The following is a 12,950-nucleotide window of genomic DNA, read 5'->3' on the forward strand; positions in this document are numbered from 1 at the left end:
GCCATCTGTTATGTATCATCAATGTAAGAACTGGTCTTTGATAAAAAAAACTGTATTTACTGAGTTGTGTCGGAGACGGTGAACAGTAGAGACAAGCAAGTTACAGTGGAGAGAGAGAAGAAAAAAATATAAACTATGCTACAGCAGAAGTAAAATATAACAGTAGAATATTTCTCAGTAACGCCTTAAGCTATTGTTTATAAATCATAACTAAGTAGTAAATTCAGTCATGGTAATAAATGAAACGCAGAAAAAATTAAAATAATAGAACATAATTAAATGTTATACTTAAATATTGTTTAGCTAAATATCATAAATTTCAAAGTAAAGCTTTAGCCGAACTTTAATATAAACCCTAGAGACAGAACCTCCCTAAACGTGTTTAGAGTGAATTCTATTACTCCAGAACCTGAATATTACAACTCACGTCAGCCATGTTGAACTTCTCCTCATTGTAAATTACCCGTTGTCTCTCAAAGACTAGTATTATAGCAGGATAATCACATCTCCACAGGTATTATATGTCACAAATATCAAACAGGTGAAAATCTTCATAGCTTATTTTTCTCTTCTTCACATTTGTTCTCTTGTGTTAAGCTCCCCTGTTGTTACATTTAACCTTTAAGGAGAAAATGAAAGATAAAACAACAAAAAAACATCACAGTAAAATTGTTTCACACACAAAATAAGAATTATAAAACCACTAATAAAAAGTTTATTTATCTTTCAAGCTTTTCTATTAAAAAGCAGAATATGGTTTAAACCTTTGGTGTTACGAATTAGGACTGGAGTCTTTTCAAAAGCCCAAACGTTCTCCAGTTACAATATTACATACTAAGAATGATTCCTCATGTAACGATCCAATCAAATCTAGCTGCTGTAGCTACTTCCCCCCTCTATCCAACTAGTTTACATTGTATATAGTAAAAACATTTTTAGTGTTTTTAAATACAGCTAATTGCGATCAGTTTCTTATATTATATTTTAGTCATCGATTTACGTTAAATTCGGTTTCTCAGTTTGTTCAGCATTATTGAATTATCGACGCTGTTTGAGGTTTTATGTAAATTTGTTTCATGTGATGTTTTAGAGAATTTATTAAGAACTATTAAGGCCCGGCATGGCCAGGTGGGTTAAGGCGTTCGACTCGTAATCTGAAGGTCGCAAGTTCGAATCCCCGTCGCACCAAACATGCTCGCCTTTTCAGCCGTATGGGCGTTATAATGTGACAGTCAATCCCACTATTCGTTGATAAAAGAGTATCCCTAGAGTTGGCGGCGGTTAGTGATGGCTAGCTGCTTTCCCTCTGGTCTCACATTGCTAAATTAGGGACGGCTACCGTAGATAACCCTCGTGTAGCTTTGAGCGAAATTCAAAAACAAATAAACAAGAAATATTAAAATAGGACATTAATTACTCTTCTAAAAGGTCAAAAAATTTTATTTGTAACATCTTTCTAGTGGTATTTAAATGAATTTGATGTGTTTATTATGAGAAAGAATAATTGATTGAATGGCGCAAAATTATACACGGACTCTCGCTCCACTAGACGTCCCTAATTTTCAACTTAAGATCTAGAGGGACGGAAGCTAGTCAACAGCACTCATTGTGAACTCTTGAGTTGCTCCAATCGAGTAATGGGGGTTGACCATTACTGTTATAACGCCCCCACAAACCCAAAGTGTGAAATGCATTTATGTGAATGTGGTAACGGGATATCAATCATAGATTCCTGAATCCACAGTCCTTCTCATTAACGTAAAAGCGTGTCTGTCCAAGGAAGAAGAAAGCTTGTGTAGGCTTAGCTCTTTAAATAGGTATAGTGGTCTACACTTTTTTCAACAATTATAATAATATTTTATTGTGATATCAAAAAATTACCATCAGCTTGTTAAATAATGAAAGTATTAAATGTTTTAGTTTAGGGTTATTAAATTCTTTTGCAGAATATTTTACACTTGCCAAACTGGATAACGAGAGATCATAAACATGTCTGCAAAACATAAGAGTAAATCTGGTCTTGTTTACAATCTGGTTATTGTTTATAGAAATATTTTTCCTGCAAACTGAGAATTTTATATGTTTTTACTGTTACCAGCACATGGCTGACATATGAAATAATAATCCGTGAAAATGAACTTATAACAGACCAGAAATACAAAAACACAGAAAAAATCACACTATAATGGAACTCTTGCTTATATGATGCTGGAAAAACTTTTTGATTACGCGATGTGTAGTCCCCAAATTCGAAAAAAATATTTTATCCTGTGTACATGTAGATTTGCTATAGGGGTCACGATTTTCCCGTTTTGCCTCCATTTCCTGTCATAATAAGCTAATATTTCTCCATTCTCAGGGTGCAGATATGACGCCATAAATACGTCATACGCAGAACTAATGTACTGGCACCATCTATATACATACAATAGTACTGTCTATTGTACGTCCATGTAGATACTTTGCAGGGTGTTTTTGAGTGATTTTTCGTTTGTTTTTTTTTTTTATCGTTACATTATCCCTCTTAATCGATCTACACCAAATCTGGCGTGAAGGTTCGTTGGGTCCATGAGGAGATACACGCAAATTTACGGTTTCACATTTTGTGTTTTGCTGTTTTCATGGGTGTTTTGGGTTTGTTTGTTTTTTAAATTAAGTATAAAAGAAACAACTTTTCACCTCCTAAAATAACCTTTCATTAATCATGAATTTACATGACTTCTGTCCAGAGTATGGTTACCCCAGCTAGTTACGTTAATTTTAAAACTGAGCCTACTCATCAGGCAGAGATAGCACTGCCTATGCATGGATGGCTCAGATTGTTCATCGAAACGATAATTTAAATATCTCTGCGATGGATCATCAGAACTTTACAGTATTTCCTTTTATAACAATATCTATATAACGATTGAGTCACAAGTTATGGTAATGTCTGTAAACATCATAACAAAACCTTTGAATTTCTTGTTCTTTTTTTCTTCTGCTTTTTTTATAGCATGATAAATGAAAAATACAAACAACAATTTCAACTAATTTCAGTGAAGTGCCATAGTTTCAAACGGAGTATTCGCTTTTATAACTGTTATTAATAACTTGTAGTAATTTTTAAAAAATCACAATTATAGTGTAACTGAGGTTATCATCATCCCTTGAAGTTAACTTTCTGACAAAAATTTGGTGTTCCTTTATAAACCATAAGTACAGGATTAAATAGGCACTGCCAGCCAAAAACAGGTAAACAATAAATATTACTGTTAGAACCACATCGTATTTAGAACTTGGTTATGAATACTACATAAAAAACCTTTTAAAAAGAGGAAGTTCTAGTTGCACGGCTTTTCTCGCTTGTTATTGAGCATAAAGTTTCACAATGGGCTATCTGTACTGTACCTACCACAAGTATCGAACCCCAGTTTTTATCGGTGTGAATCCTCAGATTTACCCATGAGCCACTAAGGATGGGGAGGGGTAGTTGCATTAAAATGTAATTGAATTTTAAAAGTTCACAGGCAAAAATGAATGCATAGCAAAATATATAACTGTTCAATCTCAACTGTGGTTAATTTATCCTATTTTTGTCTGTTAACATTCTACTGCATTGTGTGCCTGTGCTATTATGTAGGTTTGATGGAAATGTCATCCCTATTATGTTGTTTGCACTATTTTCGAAGGACTGATATTAGTAATGCATACAGTTACTTCCTTTTTAAAACACTTTCCTTCACTCCTTACAGTTTGTCAGCTACTTAGTTGGAAGAAACAGTCATCATTAATTTAACGAATTGAATACATTGGTTGGTTTGTATTTTATGAAGAGCTTTGTTTGTTTGTTTCAAATTAAGCACAAAGTTACATAATGGGCTATCTGTTCTCTGCCCATCACGGGTATTGAAACCCGGTTTTTAGTGGTTTGAGTTCGAAGACATACCACTGTGTCATTGGGAGGCTTATGAATAGCTATCCATCTGATGAGGCAATTATAACAGAATCAAAAAGTGTCAATTTCGAAATTTAATATATCAATATAGTTCTAGTTACAGTTCTTTGGTTTTTTTTTTTGCTTTTTGTTAAGTACAATGTTTCACAGTGTGTCTGTGTTCAACCAGCGTAAGTATCGAAATCAAGTTTTTAGTGGTGTGAGTCCTCAGATTTACCCTTGAGGTGTTTTATTTCTAAACTAACAAGTTCACTTACTTATTGAAAGTTTTATAAGAGACAGTCCGTTACAAGTAAAACAATTTACACGTGGCAATACAATTTTAATAAATACAAGTTGGTAGAATACCTTTCAAATTACAATTGTGATAAAAAAAAGTCAAATTTAGAGAATCATTTTCTTACACCAGACAAAGTAGGTGATAGAAATTATTATTATTCACGTTTTGGAAAAAAAAAACTGAATAAAAAAATAAAATTATTCATTTAATAATATTTAGTATAATGTTGAAAAGTGTCCTAATTAAGGAACTTTAATAGCATGTGTTAAAAATATCCAATCATAACTTTTATGTGTACAACCAGAAAAGCCCAAGGTTTGTTCTTACGGTAAATTCAAATGTTACTCAGTGAGGCAATTATTATACACTAATTTTAACTTTCTTAAAACTATAGGGTCTTGGATGCTGTGTAACAGTACTAGCTAGCATTTTCAAATACTACAAATATGTCTATATTATTTAACTAATTGGTCATCTTGACCACGTACAAGTGCTAACAATCCAATTCACATCACTTAAATTATCACTATTTTTCACATATCTACACCTGTTGTCTTGATTGTTTGCTTCCAAGAACTAAAACAGGCCATGAAGTACTGTGTATGTGAGAAAATAAAAAGTTAGTATTTGAAAATAAAACCTCAATTATAATTTTATTTCAGAGGACTAATTTCTCACGTGATTTTAAGTTATCCTTAAGCACAAGAAATGTTTCAACATTAAACACTGAAGCTCTTGTCTTGACTGAGAGATACTGCACTATTTGTAAACGTTCTAAACTGTATTCTACCAAATATTTTTCTTATTGAAATGCACTAACGTTTCTTTTACTTTTAGATATCACATTCCAAAATGCACAAGTTAATCTATAACCATGTAACTACCTCCTGTATAATAAACGTTTAACCATATACACGGAGTTTTTCTAAATCTAAATTGAATGAGAGAAAGTTTAGTGTTTTAATATTGAGGGTAGGAGGGAGTAGATCCATTAAAATGTAACTGATTTTATAATTTAACAAATTTAAATTTTATAAATTATGAAGTTTAATTCGAACCTCAATCAAGTGGTCAAATATATCACAGGAATAAACCATTAAAGAAAGCAGTAAATTAAAACTAGTAATATAAACTAATAAATATTCCAAAAGGTAAATATAATGATTGGTACGTTGAGTTTAACCACATCTACTACTAAAACTATGCCAATTTACCCCCTCATTTAAACAAATATTCCTTCTGAGATAGTAAAAATACATAACAAAAGGTAAGAAGTTAATTAGGCAAAGGTATGAACTACAACAGCTCTTCACAATAGTAAGTCTGGTGTTGTCCTTTTTCTATTTTTTTCACTGATTTGAACCTGAAATTTGTCGCATGCTCTAAAAGTAGTTAAAGTCCTAGTTCAAAAGTCGTAATACAGTTTTAAGTACTCAAACTAATACAGAAACATATTTATGTACATAAAAAAGATGTTCAAGTGGACCGGTGGCACAACCTATAACGTGTCTGCCCAAGGCTTAGAAAATTCCAGGTTTGAATCCTGACTGGTTGTACTATTTTATCATTTATAAGCCGCACTTTTAGTATTATGTATAGTTTTGGACTCCTTACCTTAGAAAGGACGTTGAATTGTTATTCAAAGGGTTCATAAAAGGGCTAGTAGAATGGGATGGATTAAGAACTCCAATATTATATTCTAGTAGAATGGGATGGATTAAGAACTCCGATATTATATTCTCTTGAAAAAAGAAGAGTAAGAGGGAAACCGATGAAGATGTTTGAGTTTTTAAGAGGAACTGATAGTGTTGATGTATCGTATTTTTTTCATTCTTAACAGCGCTAATAGTAAGACTAGTGAACACAAATATAAACTTTGACAGGAAGGAGTGATCCACAGATAAAATAGTTTTAATTTTTTAACAGGATAGATGACCTCTTGAATGGATTGCTTTCAGTTGTTTTGAAAACGATAAATTTGAATGAGTTTAAGAGAAACATTAATAACCGTATGAAAGATAAGGGCTCTCTTTAATATTTGTTTTTAATTTATCTATTTAATAGCTTCAGTTCAGAGGATGCGACACTCAGGAAGTCTCATGTTGTCTCTAAACATTATGTTATGTTATAATATTCTAATTATGGGTGTGAAAATAATAGTAATTTTATAAAAAAAAAGTTGATTAATCTTTGGCTTTAGTTTATACATGAGAAAACTTTGTTTTATAAGAAGGCAGTGTTCATTCATTGTTTGTTTGTTTCGAATTTCGCACAAAACTACACGAGGGCCATCTCCACTAGCTATCCCCAATTTAGCAAAGAAAAGGCAGTTAGTCATCACCACCAACTCTTGGGCTACTCTTTCACCTGGAAGATTGAACGCACATTATAACGCCGCCACCGCTGAAAGAACGAGCATATTTGGTATGTGTGTGATTCGAACCCGTGACCCTCAGATTATAAGTCGAGTGCCTTAACCACCTTGCCATGCAGGGCCTGTTTATTACCCCCTCTTGTTTAAAGCATAAACTTTTTAATTGATGACCACATGTTCCAGTACACTTGATTTATTGAAAGATTTTAACTTTTCACGTTCCTTCACACAATTTAGCAGGTTTTGTTTTGTTGTAACACTACAACCATAATTACAGCAATAAGAAATAAATTTATAAACAGAATATAATGATATCAGTGAAGGAACACGGTATTTAAATCTTAGAAAATACTGGGTTTCAAAATATTGAGAATATATCCTAGAATTATAGTCCGTAAAATGATTTTGTTTTTTTTGTTGTTTTTTTACATTCAAGTGAACATTTAGCAACGTAAGTCAAAGTTATAACTAGGGTTTATTTTGGAAGCTTTATACGTAAGTGGTACATTAAAGTTTTGCTTCTTCATCTAGTTACGAAGTATTTTATGAGTAATATGTATCGAACAACAATTTGGTGTAAGATTTTTGATATTATTAAAGACTTCACGAAAAAATACACAAGTACTTGGAATTCTGCAAGCAGGATGATAAAAAATCTTTAAACATAGTTAGTATATTCTTGTGAAATTAGAATACAAGCCTGGGAATGTTTTTTCATGGTATACAGCACACTTCAGCTTACCGTCAGATTAATGAAGAAGTGTACCCAAATATGATCCTTTTGTTATTCGACGGTACATTTTGTATTGCAATGTTATATCCACAATTTGAGACTGGATCAGAATTTCTAAAGACGGGGGAAGTTTCTTCTACATTCCTATGACAATATAGCGGTTTAGAAAATTGAACCCTTTTCTAACCATCTGTGGTAATTTGAGATCAAACAGATTTCCCTACAGTTTTTTTCCAAAGAAATACCAGCAAATAACAGAAGATTTTGTTTTTAACTAATCACAAAACTATACAATGGGCTATATGTGCTTTGGGTATCGAAACCTGGTTTCTAGCGTTGTAATTCTGCAGGTATAATGTTGTGCCACTAGGAAGCATAAGCAAAAAACGCACCTGGATTTCAAGCATCAGCTAGCTTCCTTTGTCCAGCATCATCTCGTGGTTTCTATTTCCTGATAGAATTGGTCAGCTATCAGATCAAAATCCAACCAGTTTTTAAACGTTTTAATCTAGATCAAAACACTATTTAAAACGTTCTTGCGAGCAAACGACGTTGTCTAGCAAACGAACAAATGACTGAGGTGACTAGAACAAGATAATATTAGACATTGTTTGTTTGTTTTTGAATTTCGCGCAAAGCTACACGAGGGCTATCTGCGCTACCCGTCCTTAATTTAGCAGTGTAAGACTAGAGGAAAGGCAGCTAGTCATCACCATCTACCGCCAACTCTTGGGCTATTCTTTTACCAACGAATAGTGAGATTGACGGTCACATTATAACTCCCCCATGGCTGAAAGGGCAAGCATGTTTGGTGCGACCGGGATTCGAACCCGTGACCTTCAGATTACAAGTCGAGCGCCTGAACCCACCGAGCCTCCAATATTAGACATCTTGGACCATGCGAAACAAATAATCAATAATGTAAACACATTATATCACTACAGCTGGTATTAGAACATAGAACACGTACGTAATGCACATCCAAATTAATCTATGTCATAAAAAAATGAAAGGTGATTATACACGATGATTTGCATGGAAAGTCTGTTGTTATAAAACCTCTAATAACATTTGTACAGAAGATAAATGTAAGAATGTGGTTTGGTTAGAAAATATCGCCTCATACATTTTCATCATTCATACAATATTGGAAATAATTGTGGAACAGTGAATAAAAGAAGTATTGACTGTCACTATCATGAGAGTGCCTCTCTTCTTTTGTACGAAAATAAACTTCACCCAAATACATTCATGTGTCAATAGCTTAACTGTGATTGGCTGTCATCCACTTCAAGTCAATGTAATGTCTATTAAAAATACTATTCCCATGCTAGTATGATGAATGCTTTTACGGCTCCTAGGATAGTGCAATGTCACAAGGGTGTATACATCAAAGTTGCAGCTGATGAAAACTGCTCCATGTTACAAATTGAAGCGGAATTGTATGTTTCACTTGGAGCTGTTTAAAAATTCTGAAGAAAGTAAGTGAAACTAGTGTTGTTGATAATAGAAGTAGTCGGAGTTGAAAACCCAAACTCTTTAAAAATGATGTTAAGCAACTCAGAGCATGCTCTTTATTTGATGCTCTATAATCCAGTAGAGATCTTGACAGTAATCTAGTTTTAAATGTAAGGATGAATGTTATTCTTAGAACACTAAGATATACAATAATATGAAATTATTTCAAATAGATGTGTAGATGCTTAAAAACCACTGTTTAGGAAGTTAGCCAAACCAATAGGCTTAAATGAATACTAGACTTCAAACAAGGGATGAACAAAACTGAAGTAGGAAATTTCTTACATCATAATTTAAATATATTACAACATTCAACAATAAATTATTCCATGTCTGAGGGAAGAACTGTATTAGTACTAACTGAAAACGTCACAATGAAGCATGTTTTGGAACTAATAAAAACTTAGCCTGCACGATAGCCCAAAATGTTGAAGATTTATACAGAATAAACAGTATCTTAACTGCTAACATGCACAAGCAGATTTTTATCTATCATGCTTTTATTGATAACGAGACCTGTTGTGTAGGGTTTCATTTTCAAACATTGAAATAGGCCAGTAAATGTATTGATTCTTTTTTAAAAAATAGTTTTATATTAAAAAGCAATAATAATCTTGTTAGGACTATGTTGAGACTTCATTTAACTAACATCATCATGCTGAGAAGAGGACAGGTACAGACTACTAAAAATGATATCTGATTTAAAACTTTAGATTTGCATAAGAGGCTTAAAGTTTTAGTCTTCATTCGCCTGGTACATACACGATAAATACATATAATTGATTCTGGTATTTAGAACTGTTTTGGGCCTTGTCATTACTTTTATGAAAGGTTTATATGAGTCGTGGAATGAAAAATTAGGAGATGCAAATAAGATAATTGGCAGCAAAAGTTAGTTTGAAGAGCTGAGATGCACATTTGTTATTTGCTAATTTAATATTTATTAGAGTTATAAATTTGTGTTTATTTTCTTTTTTGTTTGTTGATGACGTGTGCCTATTTCTAATTTTTAAACTTTTATTGCATGGATATGTGGATGTGAAAACAACATTTAAAATAAAATGTGAAAAACAATAGGCTATTTAGTCCTTGAAAACTGTCTTAAACGCACGCTAATTGTCAGCCTCTACTATTGTCAATCGAAGTTTTGAAAGGCAAAATAATTGTTTATCTTTTGGTTTCTCTTTCTTGATTGTTTGTTTTGAATTTCGAGCGAAACTACAAGAGAGCTTTCTGCGCTAGCCATCTCTAATTTAGCAGCATAAGACTAGAGTAAAGGCAGCTAGTCATCACTATCCATCGCCAACTCTTGGGCTACTTTTTACGAACTAATAATGGGGTTGACAGAACCATTATATCGCCACAACAACTTATAGGGAGAGCATATTTCGTGTAACAGGGATTTGAATCCACGACCCTCAGATTACGAGTCGAGCGCTCTAGCCATCTGGGCATTCCAGGCCCTTCTTTTCCATCTCTGTTCAATTCTAACTATAGTCCCATTCCAAAATATATTAAATAAACAAATAAACGATAAAATACAAACTTACAAAAGAAGATACTAGAGAAGTTAAATGTGTAAAACTGTGCTTGGAAAAATAAATAAACAAATAAACGATAAAATACAAACTTACAAAAGAAGATACTAGAGAAGTTAAATGTGTAAAACTGTGCTGGGAAAAATATTTTTCGATTAAAGATAAGAACAGAGCACAAAAGTCAAAACATCAAGTGAACATGAAGAGTTTTTATTTCTAAATTGCAAAAGTTGATTCTCTAAGCACTTTTTTATTTGAACTTACTGTAAAGGAAGTCAAATGGCTAAAGAAAGGTTGTTTCACTCCTACTACCTTATAAGTTTAATATCATTAGAACCACATCAGATTTTAAACTGATAAGAACAGATACTGCACTTTGATCTTTATATCAACAGCTGCTTTAATTTAGTTCTTAATGATAACGAAGAGATTTCTATCACAATCAGTTTTTAAAGATAGGGAGATTTTTCCTTAAATTACATTTTTGTTGTAGTAAGTACTGTTTTAAAACGTTTAAAACTTCTTTCTCGAGTGAGAAAGGCACTGGTGTTATTAAAAACCAAGGACTTAATATACGTTTTTGATAAAACCGTTTTAAAAATTAGGACTTGTTTTTCAAGCGAGAAAGGCACAAGTTTTATTAAAAACTGAGAACTTAATGTAGTTTGTGTTTAGGTTTGAAGCACAGGTCCAGAAGACATGCTTCCCTAAATCGTAAAGTAAGAAAGCTACTATAATTGTCAGTGTGTACTAATATTAATAAATGTAAATTTTACTGTAGTGCTGTATCATGTTGAACATTACTATCTAACAATCATGATCTCAAACTTAGGTGTTACACGTCATTTACATATCGTATCTTTAATAGAGGCATAATTAGAAAGTTTGTAAAGTAAGACGATAACGTTAGATTCTTAGGTATAGCCGTATTTAGGATGTTGAGGTATTACAGAATAACTTAGGTTAATTAGCATGTTTGACAAATATTTGTCAAATGCCCCTTAATTATAGTAAGGAAAAGGTAACGTTTTTTGAATTATCATAATTCGGATCGCACATTTAATATAGTTTGGAACCAACTCAATAGCTTGACGAAAGAAAAGTATCAGAGAATATTGAAAGACAAGACACTCAAGCCATCGAACCTATTTTCTGTTACTAGTGTAAAGCTAGTGTAGTATATATATTTATACACTAACTATAGGTCACAAAAGGTAATAATCTCTCCGTACAAACTACTTGCTAAACTTTAACTGGAAAAATTTGTACAGATTTAGCCTCTTTTATCTAAGAAAGAATATTGACGAATCGGTATAAAGTTCAGGTGAGGGCCGGTAGGATGATTACTGGGATGAAAGTGGCATCTTACATTCTATTAAGAAAGTAGGATCAAGTGACAATCCTAATTAAGTTTATATTATGCAGGTGCTCGATAGAATCAAAATGCTCCTGTAAATCCAGGCTAAGAAAATTCTAAGCCATCCAAGCCAGATTTCTGTGGTAACTGTTTGAGTAGATGAATTTCCTAGAAGTTTATACATAAATGCCATCATGCTAGCTCCATATTCACGAACATGGGGTGCAGTGTTTAAGATTAACCGCTGTAATAGGATTAATGTATTTTATGATCTTACGACATCCGGTTAACAAGAATGTAGGTAGCTACAAGAAGAAACTCCGTGATAAATTTTGAAATATTATATGTATATAATAGAATGAATAGATGTTTTATATTAATTAGAGTGGCCTGCGATGGGTTTTCTGTCTTGAACTTTTTGCATTTCTACAGTAATTCCTGTATGCTGGATCCAAAAATTATATCCATTTTTCTCCACCATATACGAATATTTCTCAAAACATTATATGTATTTTTATATAAATGAATCACTTTAATTGAAATCGGGTCACATTTTGTTATTTTTAAAATGCTGACAACCACTAGCTACAGATTTCTTTAGACCAATCGCGACGTTAGAATCTTAGAAATCGTTCTAAAGCTCAAACATAATAATAAATAAACTTCACCGAGGGGAATCGAACCCCTGATTTTAGCGTTGTAAACTTACCGCTCTAGCAGTGGTGGACTGAACATAATTAATACCTTGGATTTGGTGTACTTGGATATTCTGAAAGGTTTTGATAATATGCCACATAAGAGTTTTGTTAGGAAGGCTAAAAGAAATAACTAGTTAATTGGTCTGACAGTTGGTTGGATACCAGAAAGCCTAAGTTATGTTAAATGACACTTCTTGGAAGTTTACTTGGCAACAATACTGTCAATAACTAATTTTACATACACATCAAGTACATTGTTGATTCTTACGCTCAAGAATCTTCTACAAATTTAGTGAACAGGCGGGACTTGCGCAATACACATTTAACGTTATAAGTTACATGCATTTCTATATATATATATATATATATTAAACGGAAAGAAATATATATATTAAAATAATATTAACTCCTTTATACAGAGAAATAATTCTTTAAGGACTCTTTCTGACAATTCATTATTTTTGTGTGTGCATATAGTTTATAGTACGAAGAAGGCTGCAAAATTATGAAACAAT

The 12,950-nt window shown here is 32.6% G+C and overlaps 1 pseudogene; it reads right to left on the reverse strand.

Annotated features, from left to right (window-relative positions):
* Positions 1 to 10,668: 10,668 nt before the first annotated feature.
* On the reverse strand, positions 10,669 to 10,811 carry LOC143227623 (U2 spliceosomal RNA; annotated as a pseudogene).
* Positions 10,812 to 12,950: the final 2,139 nt, after the last annotated feature.

The sequence above is a fragment of the Tachypleus tridentatus genome, chromosome 9 (assembly GCF_004210375.1).
Source record: "Tachypleus tridentatus isolate NWPU-2018 chromosome 9, ASM421037v1, whole genome shotgun sequence".
NCBI lineage: Eukaryota > Metazoa > Arthropoda > Merostomata > Xiphosura > Limulidae > Tachypleus > Tachypleus tridentatus.